The following is a 21,342-nucleotide window of genomic DNA, read 5'->3' on the forward strand; positions in this document are numbered from 1 at the left end:
TAGAGAGAAAATAAAATTACAATGTAAAAATAAAATGATAAAAAGCTCTCTTACAAAATGGTTCAATTCCCTTTAAATACAAGGTCCTTTTCTTAGTCACTAAGTCAGAAATATAGCCCCAAAAATATCTAATCCTGCAACTATGTGGTAGGTAGAAATCAGGCGCGTGAAAATAAAACTGCTCGCTGCCAGCAATTTTCGATTGATCGAATGAACAGTGTTCAATCCATCCAAATTTTTAGCATTTTTGACCTTTTTCCAGATTTTTCTGAAATCTTCTAGGAACCTTTGCTTGACTCCAAAATGGCTGTAAAACACCATTTTTAGCCCGTTTGAACCTTATTGACCTCAAATAGACAAAAACACAAATAAGTACTAAAACGGCAAAATAAAGATAGATGAATGGACTAAAATACCCTCACTTAGGTGCTAAATGCGTCACATTTGAGCGCTCATCATTCGATATATGCTTTAATCTCCAACAAGCTCCAAGACTACAAAATCATTGCTTCCATTTTTTTTAGCAATTAACATGAACAAATTAGAAAATGCAAACAATAATTAATACCAAAATATACCCCCAAACTTGAATGTCATATTGTCCTCAATGTGTGAAGACAAAGAATGGAAATGAAAAATAGAGAGGGTAAAAAGAGCAATAATACCAACTATAGGAGGAAAATCAATGGCGTCATGACAACATGCCACCATGGGAATTCCAAAAGCAATGCCCCCAAACTTGAATCTAAAAACCTATTAAACACACATATATATACAACAAGCATTATACAGAACACAGAAAGATATAAAAATAAACAACTCCAACTTTATTTAACAAAAACGAATATCCATGCAAAACAACAAAAACAAACACAGCCATAAGTTCAAAACAGAAATGGAAAGTGATGCCAAACGCGGTCCAAAATAAATCCAAAGAGTACTACTGAAAATCAAAATAGAAACTGAAAATAAAAAATCACGCCGTCATCGGAGTAGAGGATGAGGCACCGACTTCTCCTGGTGCTCGGTCAATCAAAGATTACAGCATGGCCTGTAATACCTGCTGCCCCTCCTGAGTCTCCTTATGGAAATCCGTAAGGATGCCCTCTATGGTCTCGACTTTCAGTTGAAGTGTGTCAATATGGGTGCTGAGGGAGTCGTAATCGGTACAGAACATGGAAGGTGGTGTTGGCGCAACAAGGGCAGGAGCAGCCTCTGCAGCAACAATAGGGACATTTGTAACCCCCCAATTCAGCGCACCACTGATGCGTGCTTGCCGAGTTGTCTTAAGCTGTATTGTGCTTGTCTTCCATGCACTGAGGTTATAAAGAAATACCTCGGTATTCCGCTCCTCATTACGGAGTGCCTTGAATTTTTTGTTCTTGAGCAGTTTGGTAACCAAATACAGGAAATGAAGTGGCCAAGTCAAGGCATTATCCATCTACGCAACAAAGAGATCATTGTACACTTTGAAAAGTTGGTCCCAAATGAGTTATGGAACACAAAACTAAAACCCCTTTTCAGTCACATAAAGGATGTTCAGAAAAACTCCCTTACGTTCAGAGTGCTTGGGGATTGGAAGAACATTCTTGCCTAAGACTGAGTCCAATAACTAAAGTTGGCACGAAAGATATGACTTGTTTATACTTGTTTTGTGAGTGCCGATAAAATTATTGTGCCATATGTCAGAGATAATGTCCAGCAGAGTCATATCGTTTGGGAAAACACCATAGAGAGGCTGGTCCTCCTCATCCAAAGGAGATGTCAAAGGACACTTCAAGGCCGCAGTAAGGTTATTAATGGTGAACGCATAAGGCGTGCCATCAATGGTCGTCTTAATCACATCCGGCTCCGCACATGAGTAGAGCATATTAGAGTAAAATTGTTGGACCATACGTTAAAAGAAAGCAGTAGTGCATGGTTTGAACAAAGCTTTAAGGCCGCGGTCCTTCAATTCTTGGACCGACTATGCCATTTCCGGATTGTCCTTAAACTTATGCTTAATGAAAAATTTGGCTTCAGTTTTAATTGGCCAATTAGCCCAATCTGGAGTGGAAGCTTCCTCGGATGGTCCTTCTGAGGTGCAAGCATGCTTAGAGGCATTTTTAGGAGCCATTTGGAACATGGATTTGGCTTAAGCAATTTGTCAAACACCTGGTATGCAAGACAGAAAGGAAGAGAGAAAAAGAATGATTATAATGGTACAAACCCGAAATTTTGGTCCTGAAAATGAAACACACTATCCCCAAACAATCACCAAATCTCCACTACATAATTCCCAGCCTCCATCAAGATACAGAGTTGGAAAGAGGCAAAGAGGAGGAAGACTTAACCAAAATGGAGAACCCGAATTGCCCCTAGCTTAGTGCGAAATGGCGGTGAAGAGGATGAGAGATGATGGTTAGAGAGAGTGATGGAGAAGGATGAGGGAGAGATGGAAGTGAGGAAGGAGGATTAGGAGGAAGGAGGATTAGGGAAAAGGAGGGTTTGGACGGCTGGAATGAGAGAGGGAATTTATAAGGTTTGAAATGGGCCTTGAAAATGGGTGGTTTAAATGCAATGTCGAAGTTCAGCGGGCGCCCGCAGGAATGGGCGGCCGCTCCCAGAATACCATGGCAAGGCACGGGGCTAACCTGGTGTACAGCTGAGGCACCCAGTGGCACTTGGCGGGCCCCCGCAAGAAGTGGCGGGCGCCCGCGAAATTTGGCAGGTACTATTTTTTCTTTTTGGCCAAACGGAGGTCGTGCCGAGATCTAAAAATTGTCCAATTAGAAACTTAAGCTCCTATGGACCCTAAACACCTAGTATAACCCTTGGAATGGGAATCGGAGCTCATTTGCAAAAGCGCTAATTTTGGGGTCCAAATTTCCCATGATTTTTGGATTTTTAGAGAAAATGGCCTAAACGACCTTGAAAATTTCTGAAAATGATACTGAGACCTTAAAATGATTAAGCCTAGAGTGACTTTTAGAACATAAATCGAGGTAGTTTAAAAAAAGATCAAATTTTGGCTACACTTAGCTAATTTTTAAAAAATTGGCCAAGGCAATTTTGGAAGATGGAAGCTTTGGAATTGAAAGAATTGCTTCCCAAGAGTGCTAAATTTAACGTTGATAGCTGGACGAACCATGATTTCGCATCAGTCCTCGTAAATTGGGTCCGTTAATAGGACTTTCTCCACTTTTCAAGTCGGGACTATGCCATCAACATAAGGTTTGAGCCTTTGGCCATTAACCTTAAAGAGAGATCCATCTATGGGATCATGAAGTTCAATGGCACCATGAAGAAAGACAGATGAGATAACATATGGATCATCCCACCGTAAATGGAGTTTACCGGGAAAGAGTCGTAACCGAGAATTAAAAAGCCAAACTTTCTGTCCGGGGTTAAAAGACTTATTGACAATGTGTTTGTCATGGAATGCTTTAGTCTTTGCCTTGTTGATTTTAGCACTTTCATACGCATCATTTCGAATTTCCTCAAGCTCATTGAGTTGCAATTTGCGAGTAGAGCCGGATTGCTTAAGATCAAAGTTGAACCGTTTTATGGCCTAAAAATCATGGTGCTCTAACTTAATCAAGAGATGACAAGCTTCGCCAAAGACAAGTCGATATGGTGACATGCCAATGGGTGTCTTATACACTGTTTGATAGGCCCAAAGTGCATCGTTTAGTCGTAATAACCAATCTTTGCGGTCTAGTCGAACTGTTTTTTCTAGAATATGCTTGATCTCATGATTAGATACTTCCACTTGACCACTCATTTGAGGGTGGTAAGGTGTGGCAACCTTGTGAGTGATAGAGTACTTAAGATGGACGGATTTGAGATGGCGATTACAGAAATGAGAACCTCCATCATTGATGAGGGCTCTAGGCATACCAAACCGGCTGAAGATGTTCGATTGAATAAACTTGACCACAACAGTATGATTATTGGATTTGGTAGCCTTAACCTCAAACCATTTAGACACGTAATCCACCGCTACGAGATATACTCATAGCTATAAGAGGATGGAAACAGTCCCATGAAATTAATTCCCCACACATCAAAAATTTTTAAAATTAAGATAGGGTCAGGGGCAGCATGTCTCTTCCAGACATGGCTTTGAGCATTTGGCAGCACTCACAAGACTTGCAGAAATTATAAGCATCCCGAAACAAAAAGGGCTAATTAAATCCGCTTTGAAGGACTTTGTCAGAAGTTTTCTTGGAGCTGAAGTGTCCTCCACATGCAAGAGTGTGGCAAAAATTTAGGACACTTGAGAATTTAGTTTCAGGAATGCATCGCTGGACGATTTGGTTCGGGCAATACTTACACAATTTCGGATCTTCCTAAAAAAATTTTTTGACTTGGGAGAAGAATCGATCTTTCTCTTGTTTGGACCAATGGGACAGAATTTTTCCTACTGCAAGATAGTTGACAATATCCATAAACCAAGGAAGATTTGTATGAGAAATCTGAAACAGTTGCTCATCTGGGAAGGAATCACGAACTGTAGAAAATTCAGAAGATTTCTCAATGAGTAGACGAGAAAGATGGTTGGCGACGACATTGTCTGTCCCTTTTTTATCCCGAATTTCAATATCAAACTCTTGGAGTAAGAGTATCCATCGAATTAGCTGGGGTTTGGTTTCTTTCTTTTCGAGCAAATGCTTTAAAGCGGCATGGTCCGAAAAGACAATGACCTTAAACCCAAAAAGGTAAGAGTGGAATTTGTCCAAGGCATACACCACAGCTAGCAACTCTTTTTCAGTGGTGGTGTAATTCAATTGAGCATAAGAAAGAGTTCTACTAGCATAGTAGATAACATGTGGTAGCTTGTCCACATGCTGGCCCAAAACCACACCTAATGCATAATCGGATGCATCCATATGATCTCAAATGGAAGAGACCAGTTAGGCGATTTCATGATTGGGCCTGAAGAGAGAAAAGTACGAAGCTTCTTAAAAGCTTCCAAACATGCTTCATCAAAATTGACGTGAATATCCTTGGCAAGAAGATTACACAAGGGCTGGGATATTTTGCTGAAGTCTTTGATGAAGCGGTGATAGAAGCCGGCATAACTAAGAAGGAATGGATTTGTCGGATAGAATTTAGAAGAGGAAGGTTAGAGATCAATTTGACTTTTGCTTTGTCGACCTCAATTCCCCTTTTAGAAATAACGTGCCCCAAGACAATGCCTTCTTAGACCATGAAATGACTCTTTTCCCAACTTAGAATCAAATTTGTCTCCTTGCATCTTTGAAGCACAAGGGATAGATTGTGGAGACATGAGTTAAAGGAAGATCCAAAGATGGAAAAGTCATCCATGAATACTTCCAAAAACTTCTCGATCATATCAGAAAATATGGACATCATGCATCTTTGGAAAGTTACCGGTGCATTGCATAGCTCGAATGGCATGCGTCTATAGGCAAAAGTTTCAAAGGGACATGTGAATGTGGTCTTCTCTTGATCTTGAGGATCAATTGCCACTTGGTTATAGCCGGAATAACCATCAAGAAAATAGTAGTAGCTTTGGCCGGCGAGCCTCTCTAGGATTTGATCAATGAATGGGAGTGGAAAATGATCCTTTTTAGTGGTAGAGTTGAGTTTCCAGTAATCAATGCACACATGCCACCCGGTGGTGGTGCTTTGTGGCTGATAAGCGCCGAATATTGCATATTCAAGTGCCCTTAGTTGCATTAGTTAAGTCTATTATTTGATTATTTTATGTAAATTAACTTCATTTGCATGTTTTTATATATTTTCAGGCTTATTGGCCAAAAAGGAGCAAAAATGATGTTTTGTTGATTCTTTGAATATCAATGTGCTCAAGACTGAAGTTCTAGCAACAGTGGAGTTTGACCTTGCTCGCCATTTTTTACCTAACAAACTTAAGAACTGAACTTCTATTAAAACATGGCGTATTTAGAGCTTTGAATTAGCTTTCCAAATCCTCAAACGGTTCATCATTTGGAGTTCGGAGCAGAAAGTTATGGCTGTTTTACCAAAGTAGTGCAAAACAGGTCAAGAGAAAGGAGCAAGCTGATGGAACTTCGAGCGCTCGAAGGGCTTACTTTGAGCGCTCAAACTTTGGGCAGAATGCTCTCCAGGATCCATCACTTCAGCCCACTTGCTCCTTGATTCCCTCATTTCTAATTTTCATTTTTATGTTTTGGTTGGAGATGTCTTTTTGGTAGGAGTTGAGCCATGTTTGGTAGGGTTTGGTAGGATAATGTCTACAACAAGGTAAAGGGGAACCACATATGAATATCATATCTCATCTTGTTAGATTTCTAGAGAGAGAAGGAGGAGGAAAAGATTGAGTTCTTGAAGTTACAACAAAGGAGCTCGAAAATGGAAGGATCCTCCAAGCTTCTTCCTTCTTCTAAGGCTCCCATGGGTAACTAAACCTCCATCTAGGCAGGTGATGAGGCCCCTCCTTTGTAAGCATGTTCTAATTTAGGCTATATTTTGGGGATTACAATGTACATTCTATGGTCTTTTCGTAACCAAGAGCACTTCATTTGCTGTAATGAATGTTGATATATGTATGGATGATTTTTGTAAGTTGATTATCTTATTTTAGATGATGTCTTATATTAATCATATTGCTTGAGTTTTCATGGTGAGAATAGAGACAAGGTTATGAAATGGTTTATTGGCATGTCGATAAGTACTTTGATAGATCATTGGTTAGGTGAAATCTTTGATGGTTTATGCTTATTTCTTACCTTCATGTGCTTCATCATTTTATCTAGGGCTTGATAATCTTTCATTCAAGTAAATGTGGTTAAGCTACACCTTAGTTAGGTAGTTTAAACATGTTAACCTTTGATAGATCATGCTTGCTTGAGATTTAATGTGCATCTTGTTGATTATATGGCAACTATGTGTTGCTATATATTTCTTGACCATCATATATTGTTTTTTCCCCAATTTAGCTCTAATCTAGCATGTGTATAGGGATGGAGGCGGATTCACTTCCCTAGTCCTCTTTACTTGTATCTCATCTCCTTTAAATTCTTGCAAGCTTTTAATTTATGCACCTTAATTTCATAGCTTAAGTGACAACCAACAAATCCTCTATGAACACCCCGTATCATTCTAAAAAGACTCTAGACGCTTAGGTTGCCATAGATTAGCGCAGTCCCAGTGGTTCGACTTACCCAACCAATAGCCCTATTTTACAATGATTCGTGCTATTGCAAAGGTTGATTTATTATAGATCGAATTCTCAACCGATCAGTGGCACGAGTTCTCCTACTAAATTTTTAACAGTGGTGAGGCTAGATTTCTTGGGAATAACTTGAGTGGGGCTTACCCACTTGCTATCCGAGATGGGGTAGATGAATCCTGATAAGCGCCGAATATTACATATTCAAGCGCCCTTAATTACATTATTTAAGTCCATTGTTTGCTTATATTATGTAGATTACTTTTATTTGCATGTTTTTGTATATTTTCAGGTCCATTAGCCAAAAAGAAGCAAGAAGGATGCTTTGTGGAGTTTTGGCCATCAAAAGGCACAAGGCTTCTGGCAGCAGTAGATCCTACTTTGCTCGCCATTTTGACCTTGAAAACTTGAGAACTGGACTTTCATCATAACATCACATATTTAGAGCTCTGAATCAGCTTTCCAAATCTTTAAGTGGTTCATCATTCGGAGTTCGGAGCAGAGAGTTATGATCTTCTTATCATAGGTGCTCAGAACTGCCTGGCAGCAATGAAGTTCTGCCCTGTTCTTCTTATCATAGGTGCTCAGAACTGCCTGGAAGGAGGATCCATGGTTCTTCTTCATTCTAAGGCACCCATGTGTAACTAACTCCTCCTCTAGGGAGGTAATGGAACCCCTCATTATAAGCATGCTTTACTTTTGATTCTAGTTTGGGAAAAATAATGTATTTTTGTGGTGATTCCATAATCTAGAACTCTTACTTGATGTAATGAATTGATTTTGATTTAATGATCATGTTGGACCTACTTTCTTGTCTTAGAATGTATGTTTTCATGGTTGTATGGTTTACATTTTCATGGTGATAATGAAGATGAGATTTTTGGAATGGTTTTAATGGCATGTTGTTGAGAGATTTGATAGGCCATAGCTTAGGTTCTTCCTTTGATGGCTTATTCTTAATTCTTAGCTTCATGTGATCTTATCATGTGATTGATGGTTTGACAATTTCTAGCATAGTGAACATGTCTTAAATTACACTTTAGTTTAAGTAATTGAGCATGTAAAATCTTTGATAAATTGTTCTTGCCTATTGATTCCATGAATCCTTTGAAGGTAATGTAGTAACCATGAGTAACTACTTATCATAGCCACATATTTATGTTGTTTTTCCCCGAATGAGTCATATTCTAGCATGTTTATATTGTAGGTGGTGAAGTTACTTCCCTAGTCTCTTTTACCCACATTTTATCTCTTTTAAATTCTTGCAAGTTCTTAATTTATGCATCTTTACATTCCTATCTTTAGTGACAAACAAACACTCTATACCCCTTCATCATCCTAAGAATGACTCTAGACACTTAGGTTGCCTTAGACTAGCGCAGTCCCAGTGGTTCGACTTACCCGACCAATAGCCCTATTTTACAATGATTCGTGCTATTGCGAAGAGGGTTGATGTTTAATTGACCAACCGATCAATTCCCGCATCTAGTAGCTTAATCATTTCTTTCATGACCACCTCCTTCATATTTGGATTCAACCGGCGCTACACCTCTCTAGAAGGTTTGGCGTCGTCCTCCATATGAATGCAGTGCATACAAATAGAAGGGTCAATTCCTTTTAAATTAGCCACTGCCCAACCAGCTTTTTTATGTTCTTGTAGCACCGCTAAAAGGCTGTTTTCTTTGTCCTTTGAAAGGTCCGATGCAATGATGACCAGAAGAGTTTTATTTGCACCAAGAAATACATACTTAAGGTGGACCAGGAGTGGCTTTAACTCAAAATATGGTGGAGATTTCAATAAAGGTACCAGAGGAGTGCTGGAAAGTTGAGGAAGTGGTTTTCTTGGCACTTTCCAAGAGGGAAAGTCCATGATAGCGCCAACTTTGAGCAAAGAATTGACTTCTTGGATGGATTGGTCGATATCAAAGTTTTCAAAGTCAAAATGAGACATACAAGTTTTAAGAGGATCCTTGCCTAGAATGAAGGGGAGAGATTCTTCGACCACTTTATCTAACACATCAATGAGAAAGCAATCATCCTCATTGGGAGGATGTTGAGTTTCATGGAAGATGTGGAGTTTGACTTGCATATTTCCAAAGGTGATATCCATCACCCCGGTTTGGCAAATTATTGAAGCATTAGCTGTAGCTAAGAAAGGCCTACCGATGATCACTGGAACATGTTTCTTTGGATCATGGACCGGTTTTGTGTCAAGAACCACAAAGTCTACCGGGAAATAGAATTTGTCCACTTTGATAATCACATCTTTAATAATGCCCTGTGGGTGTTTGACTGATTTGTCTATAAGCTGCAAGACCACGGTGGTTGGTTTAAGGTCTCCTAACCCAAGTTGTAAGTAAATTGAATAAGGAATCAAGTTCATACTTGCTCATAAGTCAATGAGGGCCCTTTCTATCTCATTGTCACCAATGACACACGAGATTGTCGGGGCACTTGGATCCTTATACTTTGGAGGAGTCTTGTGCTGAATTATCACACTCACTTGTTCAGTTAGCCTTACCTTCTTCGGTAGATGACTTTTAGAAATGCGTTTTTGAGTACACAAATCATTGAGAAATTTGGCTTAAGAGGAATTTGCTTGATAGCATCCAAGAGAGGTAGGTTGATCTTTACTTGTTTAAAGACCTCCCATATGTCCTGAATTTTACAGCCTTTGTTCCCAAAATGTGTCTACCCTTGGAGACATTGAGGAAAAACAGCCTTAGGCTCATAAGAGGTTGCCACATTTGCGGTCATAAGCTTGGAATTTTCAATGCTGGACTTTGGATTTTGAGAAGTGAAATTTGGATTAGAAGAGTTAAGATTTGGATTTTTAGGAGGAAGAACTTTTTCATTTTTTCCTCCATCAACCTTATTGTCTATAATTCGACCACTCCGAAGTGTGGTGATTACTTGAACATGTTCATGAGTAGGTCCACTCGTAGGAGGAAATTCGTCTACCACATGGATCCCTCTAGAATTCACAAATGGTTGAGCGGGAAATTTTCCTGTATCCTTTTGAAGAAGTTGGTTCATTGAATTAGCTATTTGCCCCACTTGATTCTCTAGTTTAGCTATTGACTGAGTATGTGAATGAACCATTTGGAGAGTGGGCTACAATGATGTCAAGAGTTGCTTGTTGAATTCTAACATTTGCTTGTTAAAGGATTCCATCATTTGCTTATTTGCAGTAAGAATCTTATCAGTTGGAAACACAGGAGGTGGAGTAGAAACATTTGGATTATAGGGTGGACGATAGATTGAAGAGGCCTGAAATTGCCGATTTGGAAATTGAAAAGAGGGTTGATTTTGCTGCCCTTGATTCTGAAATGTCGAATTTTGTGGGGCTAGTTGCCTCCACGAAAAATTTAGATGATCTCTCCATCCCAGATTGTAGGTATTGGAGTAAGGATTATTTCCGGGCCTGAAAAACATGGCATTTGCCTGTTGTTGTGTGTCGGTTTTGTGTACCGATTAAAATTTATAATTACCACTCGCAATAGTAAGAATCTTTGTAGGATAGTACTATAGAGAAGGTGTCAAACCCACAGGGAGATGAGAGTTTATGTATAGCCTTTAATTACTTCTTATTGGTTGACAGGTAACCGGTTGAATTGTTGGATTTGTTGTCACGATTATAAACTACTGAAAATAAACAAAATTAAGCTAAATTAAACTAGAGTGATCAGAGAGAGAGAGATCTTAGGGCTTTGACTTCACCATAATCATCATACTATGGTTAATTGTTTCAACTCTGGGTATTTAACAAACTATATTTTAAATGAATTGAACTCAATAACATTCGTTCAATTCGAGTTTTAAAGAAAAATGTTTTACAAAATTCAGTTAACTAAAACCTATTTGCGGTTAGCATGGACTATACACCTACCTATTCTAACTACTTTAACTACTTTGCAAATAATCCATCTTTCCTAAGCATAGACTATGAAAACATTCTTTTGTAAAAACATTGGAAAACCATTATATGACCTCTATTCTAATGTCTGGCAGGGCTCCGCCAGATACCGTACAGTAAAATAGGTTGAGAATAGAACACAAACAGTTATATCTAAGACAAGGTGATAACGATTTGAAATCTACTTAAAGCATTAAATCCAATTGAGTTCTCTCAATTGCTCATAGTCATATAATCAAAACATAATATACATTAAAATATCCCAGAGTTAAGAACAATCAAACCATAATACTAGATTGGGTTACATCAGTGCCCTAAGAGAGGAATTAGCTACTCATGGCGAGGTCGGATATCATCTGTGCTGGAGCCATCTCCATCATTACGGATGGCACTTCTCTTCTTAGGATCTTCACCTCTAAGGTTGTAGAAACCCTAAAAGCCACCACACTACCAGCCTTTTGAATAACACCATAAAAAGAACTTGAAATTTCGAACCTCTTCTATTAAGGCTTATGCCTTCTTTTATAGAAGAAAATAATGATTTGGTGGGCTTTTAGGTCTTTTGGCCCATCTGGGATGAGATACGGCTGGTAAAGAGAACAATCCCGTACTTTAAAGCTGACATGTCATAGAAGGCTCGAGCTTTAGGAACAAAGGCTCGAGCTTTAAGGTTCAGGCTCGAGCTTAAAGAATAAGGCTCGAGCTTCTTTGGATTAATGCTCGAGCTCTAAGAATTGATGCTCGATATTCACTTTGACACTTAGCCGATTTTCTTTAACTATTTTCTGAAGTGTCTTTTTCTTCAACACTTAGAATATTCTTGGGATTGAATTCTTTTAACATTGTTCGATCCAAGTTTCATGGGCTTGAGCACTAGGTACCAGGCTCGAGCTTTAGGTACTCAAGGCTCGAGCCTCAAGTAATAGTGCTCGATCCTGGAGGTGAGGCACGAGACCTGGGAGCATGGCTCTTTAATTAAAATCAACTCTTCAACTTCCGTCACCTAATGCTTGAGCTTTAAGGTCAAGGCTCGAGCACCCTTAGGAAAGGATCGAACACCAAGGTACAAGGCTCGAGCACTAATACCTTGTTGACATTTCTTCTTTTCTTTGTTGTAATGCTCGGGCCTCAACACTTAGGCTCGAGCTCTGGGGCTTGAATTTCTTCAAACTTCACGATTTAAGCTCTCGGCTTGCTCTGAATGACCGGCAACGACTTCGTAAGCTTTGATATCATCATAAAGTCTCGGTTTCAACCATTTCTCTTGGAAAATACCTGTAAACACATATTAAACATAAATTAGTCTAACTATAAATAGAAGTATCACTTTAGGCCTTAGCATACGTATATTTAGGGGCTCGAATATGCATATATTTAGCACTCATCACACCCCCAAACTTACATATTGCTAGTCCCTTAGTAGTACAGAACTAAAAAGTTACTTTCGTAGGAATCACGGTTGTAGTTAGCTTATACAACTAGCCTTTAAACCCTTAAGTTACCCTTAGTGGACGAGTTGTACTCTCATGAGGGTTTCCAGTGAAAATACCTATAAACATCTCATATCAGTGCCTTAACTACACAATAAGCTAATTCAGGCCTGTTTTTGAATCATATCGTCCCTACAGTTTATTAATCAGTCAAATACAGCAAGTATACCAATCATGTAATCAGAAAAACTTTCAACTTCCAATTTCAATTATGCAACCATGGTCTCCACATATCAATTTATTTATTCATTTACAAATCTTAATCTCCAAAACACTTTTTGAAAGTGATCGTACAATTCAACGTGTGGCTTACTGTCCATACTTACATTTATTCATTGCTATTCTTCAATTTACAAGCAGACTTTTCAAATTCCAACTCCCAAGGCATTATTATTTTTCTCTACAGGTATGTATTTTTTTCAAAAAGGATACTATGCAATGCTTAGGTTTATTAAGCTTTCTAAATCACCTATGTAACGAACTTTCAGCCAACGACTCCCAAACTAGATGGTCTTACCTCAGGACTTAATTGTTCAAGTAATCTAGGTAACTTAAACCCCTTATGTAACAAGCTTTCAGCCAATGACTCCCAGACCAGGTGGTCTTAGGGCATTGGGTGTTAGAACACACCCATAAGGACTTAATCACTCAAGTAATCTAAGTACAAACTTGAACTTGATCATTTTCTACTTTTTTTCATTATTTCATTTTTTTTTTTTTTTTGCATTGGTGAAGAATTTTTCTCTTTTATTGTATTGCATACATACCAAATTTTTTCTTTTTCTTTGTTTTTTCTCTTCTTTCCCCCCCCCCCCCTTTTTTTTTATGCCTTGATCATCAAAATTATCAACTATACCTGCTCATCTCAATCTAACTCAAAACAAACAAGACTTCTAATTTTTACCCCACAGAATTCATGCAAGTGTGAATATGTGCAAAGTGTAGCATCTCAAAGATCAACATTATTAAATAATAACCAACCTAACAAAGTGGACCACAGGACACCAACTGATTTCAAAAAATTTCAAGGAACCTATTTTCACAGTATTTTAGCACACAAACCATGTCTAACCAACATCAGACTGCAAACAGAGTATATAACCATCAACAGACTTAAACTTATGCTTATAACATTACTTAACAAATCATGTCCTTATGTAAGCAAAAATTTAAATTTCCTAACACAACCTTACCCCCAAACTTAGTGTGCACATTGTCCTCAATGTGGGAGAACAAAAGAGAGTTAGAAAGATATTAGCATATAAGCAGACCAGCAAAGATAGGACAAAATAATGCTTAGACGGGTAAAAAAGAATTCCCAGCATCGCCTCCTTCAACATAGTGGTTCCTCTCAAGACCACCCAATGATGCTGTCAGTCAAATCATCCCCAAACTTAATCTGTAGTATCTGGAAAAATCAATAAACTCCAACACATATTAGAATATCAATTATATGGAGTAATTATAAAGAAATATCACAATAAATGATGTGACGGCCCAAGTTTTCAACCCGGTGCGTCAATGATAAACTGAAAGATGACCCGATAACGGATCCAAAATGCGAAAGCAAAAGACAAAACAACGGTCTCTAGAGATACTACATGGCTCTAAGACACCACTATAACCCTCAACGAGGTCATGGAACCCAAATGAATCAAATGCGGAAGCAACGTTTCAAAAATGAACAAGAATGAACCTAGGGGCAAAATCATCATTTTTAGCTTAAAAGTGGGTGCCATCAAGCATACCATTGGAAAGACAATGAAAAATTAATGAATTTAGGCTCAAGAATCACTTGATTTGGAGTCCGGATAAAAAAGATATGGCTAACGGAAGAAGAAGGGGCAAAACGGTCCAAAAGAGGCAACCCATGAACATCTAACCGGTTAGGAGACCTTCTTAACCAGTTAGGAGGCCAAAATTTACAAGAAAAACACTGCCCACACTCATCTAACCGATTACAAAACCCCTTGTAACCGTTTAGATGTGAAGGCGGCAGAATGGGTAGCAAGAAACCCTAGCAGCAGGGGTTTTTCCAGGAAAAATAGAAATTTGAGGGTCAAGATGACATTTTTTGGAAAAACTCAAAGAAGAAACCACCCTCAAAATTGAGTTTTCTACATCAATTTTTAGAAAAATTAAAAAATAAGCAATGTGAAATGCCCAAAATTCCCTCCCAAGAAAAATGGTCCAGAGGGTCCAAAAAGCTGCTAAATTTAAAAACAGAGAGCCGAACTTCGGATGCGATTTCCGATGCCAAGATTGCAGTTTCTGGAAAAACACGAAGAAGAAACGCCCCCTAAAATCACATTTTCTAAGTGACTATGTGAAGAACGGAATTAATTTGTCAAGGTAAAATCCCTAAAATGCCCTCACATCAGATTTACAATTTAAAATGTCAAAAAGTGTCCAAAGGAAGTTCATTTCATGAAATGGTGTGAATTTTGCCCAAGTGAGCATGCACGCAAATGTATTATGATGAAATAGACATGCTACAATGGCCTACGGCCTCATGGGATGTCTTATGCAAAATATGACCCTTCAATGGATGAAATCCCTTAAGTTCCACATACAAACTATAAAGATAAAGTAGCATACATGGCATATATGTGTCCTTGGCCATTGGCCTCATTACATACATATTCTAAGAGTTTCAAAAGGTGCACTTAAGTGCACATTACGTAACTTAGACAATAAGTACAAGTTTTATCAATGGAAGCAAAGTAGGACAAGATATGCTAACATATGCATATTCTATGTCATCAAAAATACTTCAAGAACTCTAGTAAGTCTAAGAATATTGTGCGTCCCATACTAAGGCTTCTTTACCTGCAAAACACCCATTAACTTAGGGGTGAGTAAACAAGTTTACTCGTAGGGAATGCATGGGTTTATCTTTGTACCAAGTTACAATCCAATACCATTTAATTCATGCTATCAAGTGACAATAGAACTTTCAACATAACACAATGAGATGTAATTTCACAAGGTTAACAACATGGAATTTAAATGCGAAATCAAACCAAAGTGGATACTTGGACGTCATGCCGGATCAAACCGACAATGTGATTACTTTAGGGTTACTAGCCCATGGGTAACTTCCCTATGTGCGCACTAGACTTGTAGAGAGACTTCCCCCGTACTAGAACCATGTCCTAGCCATAGTCATAACAACGACATCCCCAGGTTTCCAAAATTAACATTTTATGCACATTACATATATGTATCAACATAACATACATATATACAATGTAAAGCCATCAACATGCACAAATCAATTTTGGAAACACACTAAGTTCTCAACTAAAATGGCATGAAGAATATTGAATAGTCATTATGCAATTTGCCACTAATTACAACAATATCATTCAACAACAAGAACATAGCCTCACAAGTATGATATAAGTTTAAAATCATAATTTGAATAATTGAATAAAACAACTAAATTCCCTAGATTTCACTTCTCATCTAAACATACTCAATTTAATATATATTGTAGTACATGTCATGGTTATTATATAAATCACTTCAAAACTTGATTTAAGTCATAAGAGCATATAAATAAAAATTAATTAAATTAATCCATTAATCCCTCTAGATTTTTAAAACGACTCTAAATGACCTCAAATTAACATATGTTATGAATCAAGCCATCGTCATGTTATTTATCAAGTCTAAAGTGAATTACATTCAAGTTACAATTAATCATTTATTTCTCATTTTAATACAAGACAAACATATAACTTAGATATCACTATAGGAACAAATAAAATCACTTGGAAGATAAATGATAACACCCCCTACCTCACAAGAAGATTGTTCCTCTTGAATCCAAGGCAACCAAGCTTAAAAATGAAAAACCAAACAAGAATTTTGTAGAGGGGAGTGGGAGGAACCTAAAGTATTCCAAGTTCAAAGTTCTAAGGTGAGTGAAAGGGCACCAAAAATGAAGTCAAAGCTACTAGTCAAGCTTTTCTCCAATGGTGGCTTCCTTAGGGTTCTTGAGAGGAAAGTGATGAATGAATTAAAATGTGTAAACCCTAAGCTAATTTGGTGGGCTTCTCCACTCACTAGGTGCTCTTGCACTACCTCTCACACACACACTAATGCAAGACTAAAGGTGAGTCCTACACTTGTCATGAATCCAAGTAAGCTTCCAAGATTAAATATTAACCCTACACTTGTCAACCATCAATGCCAACAAGTGCACCAATCGTAGGACAACAAGTGGGTGAATCTCCACCCTCCATGTGTCATGAGATTAAGCCTCCAAGTGGTTTCACCACAAAATCAACAAGTGGCACCATAGGAATGTGACACTTGTCACATTTTTCAAAAATTGTAAAAAGGTCCTTTTTGAAAATATCTTCCAAATTAATTTGCAAAATGGTCCCTAAGACGAAAAATAATTACTTTACTTAATTACCCAAAAACCCCTCAAGTTATAGATAATTACAAAAAGTCTTGTTTTCATGGCTTTTACAAGGAAAGTAAGCATTTAATATGCATTTCTTCAAAAGTAAAAATGTAGATGTCATGGAATTTAAATATCATAGACGTATGCAAAACCATAATCAAATCTGAGCATAAAAAATGAGGTTATGCAAGTAAAAGTGAAAAACGAGAAGAGGACGAAATAAGGAAAAGACGAAAAAAGATAATTTCCGGAAAAAGAAGGACGTAAAATGACAGGGTCATTACAACCTACCTTCCTTAAAGGGATTTCGTCCCTGAAATCGAACTGTACCTGAAAGAGAGAACAAATGGGGATATCGAGAGCGAACCTCCTGTTCGAGCTCCCAGGTAGCCTCTTCAGTGCCATGGTCTCTCCACAAGACCTTAACCAATGGGATGGTCTTGGTCCTCAAGACCTGCTCCCGTGAATCAAGAATCTGGACTGGACCTTCCTCGTAGGTCACGTCCTCATCAATAACCACATCAGTCTACCGTAGAACATGCGATGGGTCTGGCTCATACTTCCTCAACATAGAGACATGAAAGACGTCGTGAACCCTATCTAGGTCTGGCGGCAATGCCAACCGATAAGCAACTTCGCCGACGCGCTCCAAAATCTCAAATGGTCCGATGAACCTAGGAGACAACTTACCAGTCTATCGAAATCTCAGGAGCCCCTTACGCGAAGAAATCTTAAGAAAGACATGGTCCCCTACCTCAAAAGACAATGATCGCCTCCTCCTGTTAGCGTAACTCTTCTGTCTACTCTGTGCGGCAGCCAACCGCTGCCGAATCAACTTGATCTTCTCTGTAGTCTCAATAACAATGTCAGGACCCAAGGCAACAGTATCACCGACCTCGGTCTAACAAACTGGAGATTTGCAAGGTCTGCTATACAACGCCTCAAAAGGTGCCATGCCAATACTGGCCTGGTAACTGTTGTTGTAGGCAAACTTAACTAAAGGCAAGTAGTCCTCCCAACTACCACCGAAATCCAAGATACAAGCCCGTAACAGATCCTCCAATACCTGAATGGTGCGTTTTGACTGTCCATCAGTCTGAGGATGGAATGCCGTGCTAAAATGAAGCCCCGTGTCAAGAGCCTCCCACTCTGGCAAAAGTGAGAAGTGAACCGCAGATCCCTATCCTAAACAATAGATATAGGAACCCCGTGAAGCTTGACAATCTGTCTCACATACAGTCCACTCAGTCTCTCTGCACTATCTGTCATTGCCATGGGTAAGAAGTGAGCCGTCTTAGTCAACCTGTCAACTATGACCCAAACGACATCATTCCTTGCTTGAGACCTCGGAAGTCCCGTAACGAAATCCATAGTGATATGCTCCCATTTCCACTCAGCTACTGGTAATGGTTGCAATAATCCTGCCGGTCACTGATGCTCTGACTTTACTTGTTAACAAGTAAGGCATCGAGCCACGAATTGTGAAACATCCCGTTTTATGCCCTACCACCAAAACTGTCATCGCAGATTGTAATACATCTTTGTACCACCAGGATGAACTGCGAGCCTAGAGTGGTGGAAATCCTGAAGAACGTCCTCGCGACAAGACAATGGAACAAACATCATCCCCTTGTACCTGAGACCACCGTCTGAATGTAAGGTCCAACCCTCTACATTCTCGCCGCCTGAAATCCGAACATGGATGGCCTTCATCTCCCCATCCTCCAACTGTGCCTCAATAACTCTGCTAACAAGTGCCGGTTGAGCCATAAGGCTAAACAAAATAGCCGGTGAAACATCCTCATAACACTGTAAACCAAGATCTGCAAGCTCTTCTAGCATCTTCCATCTGTGAATGGAAATGCTAGCAAGAGTTCCCCGTGACTTCCTACTGAATGCATCGGCCACCACATTGGCCTTACCCGGGTGATACTATAATTCAAAATTGTAATCCCCCATGAACTTAACCCATCTGCGCTGTCTCAAGTTCAAATCTTTTTGAGAGAAGAGATACTTGAGACTCTTGTGGTCAGAGAAAAATTCAAACTTTTCCCCGTACAAATAGTGTCTCCACCCCTTCAGGGCAAACATAACTGCTGCTAACTCCAAGTCATGTGTTGGATAGTTCAACTCGTGAGTCTTCAACTGTCGAGACCCATAAGCAACCACCTGCTCTATCTGCATTAAGACACAACCCAAACCTTCTCGTGAAGCATCACAAAAGATCACATAACCTAAACCACGTTCAGGAATGATCAAAACTGGAGCCGATGTCAACCTGACCTTCAACTCCTGAAAAGCAAACTCACATGCCTCGTTTCATACGAAGTTGACCCCCTTGCGGGTAAGTTGAGTCATAGGTGCTGCTAAACGAGAGAAATCCCGAACAAATCTTCGGTAATAGCCTGCTAGGCCAAGAAAACTCCGAATCTCAAACACTGTCTTCGGACGCTCCCAATCCATCACTGACTTAATCTTCATTGGATCCACCGCAACACCGCCCCTTGACACAACATGTCTAAGGAACTTCACTTTTGGTAGCCAAAATTCGCATTTCTCGAATTTGGCATATAACCGATTATCCCTAAGGATCTGCAACACTGTCCTCAAATGATACTCATGCTCCTCCACCAAAGCTGAGTATACAAGAATGTCATCAACAAAGACTACAATGAACTAATCAAGATGGTCACTAAATACACGGTTTATCAAGTCCATAAAAGCTGCTGGAGCATTTGTCAAACCGAATGGCATCACTAGAAACTCATAATGGCCATACCGTATGCAGAAAGCGGTCTTAGATACATCCTCATCCTTAACCCTCAACTGATAGTAACCCGACCTCAGATTAATCTTTGAAAAGTATGTCGCTCCCTTCAACTGATCAAACAAGTCATCAATCCTAGGCAAAGGATACCTGTTCTTGATTGTGACATGGTTCAGCTTGCGATAATCCATGCAAAGTCTCAAAGACCCATCCTTCTTCTTCGCAAAAAGAACCGGTGCTCCCCAGGGTGAAGCACTAGGACGTATAAAACCCTTAGCTTTCAAATCCTCCAATTGAGCCTTCAGCTCATCAAGCTCTGCCGGTGCCATACGGTATGGTGCCATAGAAATAGGTGTAGTACAAGGAATGACATCGATGGCAAAGACAACCTCCCAAAGAAGAGAGAGTTCTGTCAACTTCTCCGGGAAGACATCCAGAAACTTGTCTACAACTGTTGGAAAAACACGGCCTAGACTGCTACCCTCGTCAACTAACAGGCTAGCCAAGTAAGACCTGTGACGACTCCAATCACCGATACTAAAAATCATCGTCGGGTGGGAATAGCTCTGATCTCCCACGAAGTGAAAACAATCCCCCGCGGGAGTGCAAACAGACACTCGCCCATGGAAGCAATCGATCGTGGCATGAAAGAAGGACAACTAATCCATCCCGAGAATGACGTCAAAGCCCGTCATGTCGAGAACAATAAAATCGAACTCCAATGTCCGTCCAGCTATCTCGATAGCACAACCCCGACAACCCGGTCCAAAAACACTGGACCACCAACTGGTGTATCAACACAAAGGAAACCATCACGTTGCGTGACCTCCAGACCCAAAGAATGTGCAAATGATGCAGATATGAATGAATGTGATGCACCTGTGTCAATAAGAACTCTAGCCCAAGAACTAAAAACTGGAAAGATACCTCGAACTGTAGAAGTCCCTGCGGAGGTATCGGCCTGTGGTAGTGCATAAACTCGTCCCTGAGCCCCCGACTGCTGTGAATTGCCCTACTAACCTGACTGATGTTTGGAAGCAGTAAGTGTAGGGTTCCTACCCGGATACAAACTGACTGGTGCAACTGGCTATGGTGCTTGAGGCACCCTAAAACCTAAATGTGCAATTGTCGACTGTGCCGGTGTGGCCTGTGGGCCTGCGCCACTCTGTGCCCTATTCTGTAGGCGCGTACACTCCCTCTTGAATTGTCCAAGCTGCTTGTAGCAATTGCAAACCCCCTGAAGTCCCTGCGTCGAAGTTGAAGACTTACTAGTCTGAGAACGACTGCCTTGAGACTGCAACTGTGGGCAACGAGGCTTGATGTGCCCCGACTGCTGACAGTGGTGACAAATGACTCCCCGGGCTAACCCCGAAGATACTGGACCTGCAGATGCAGACCGAGCCTGCTGTGACTATCCCTGAGTGCGTGAACTATCCCCGGCCTTAGCCTTCTTCCACTGACCCCCAACAGATACTAATGAAGCCTCTCCATGTGGCTGCTTATATGATTCCTTGATCCTAAGCTAATCTCGATCCTCTGCCTCAAGTAGCATAGCCTTCTGTATTACCTCCCCATAAGTCCTCAGATCTAACA

The sequence above is a fragment of the Cornus florida genome, unplaced genomic scaffold (assembly GCF_030987335.1).
Source record: "Cornus florida cultivar Cherokee Brave unplaced genomic scaffold, ASM3098733v1 CherokeeBrave_3.0.0_Hap2_Chr05, whole genome shotgun sequence".
Classification (NCBI taxonomy): Eukaryota; Viridiplantae; Streptophyta; class Magnoliopsida; order Cornales; family Cornaceae; genus Cornus; species Cornus florida.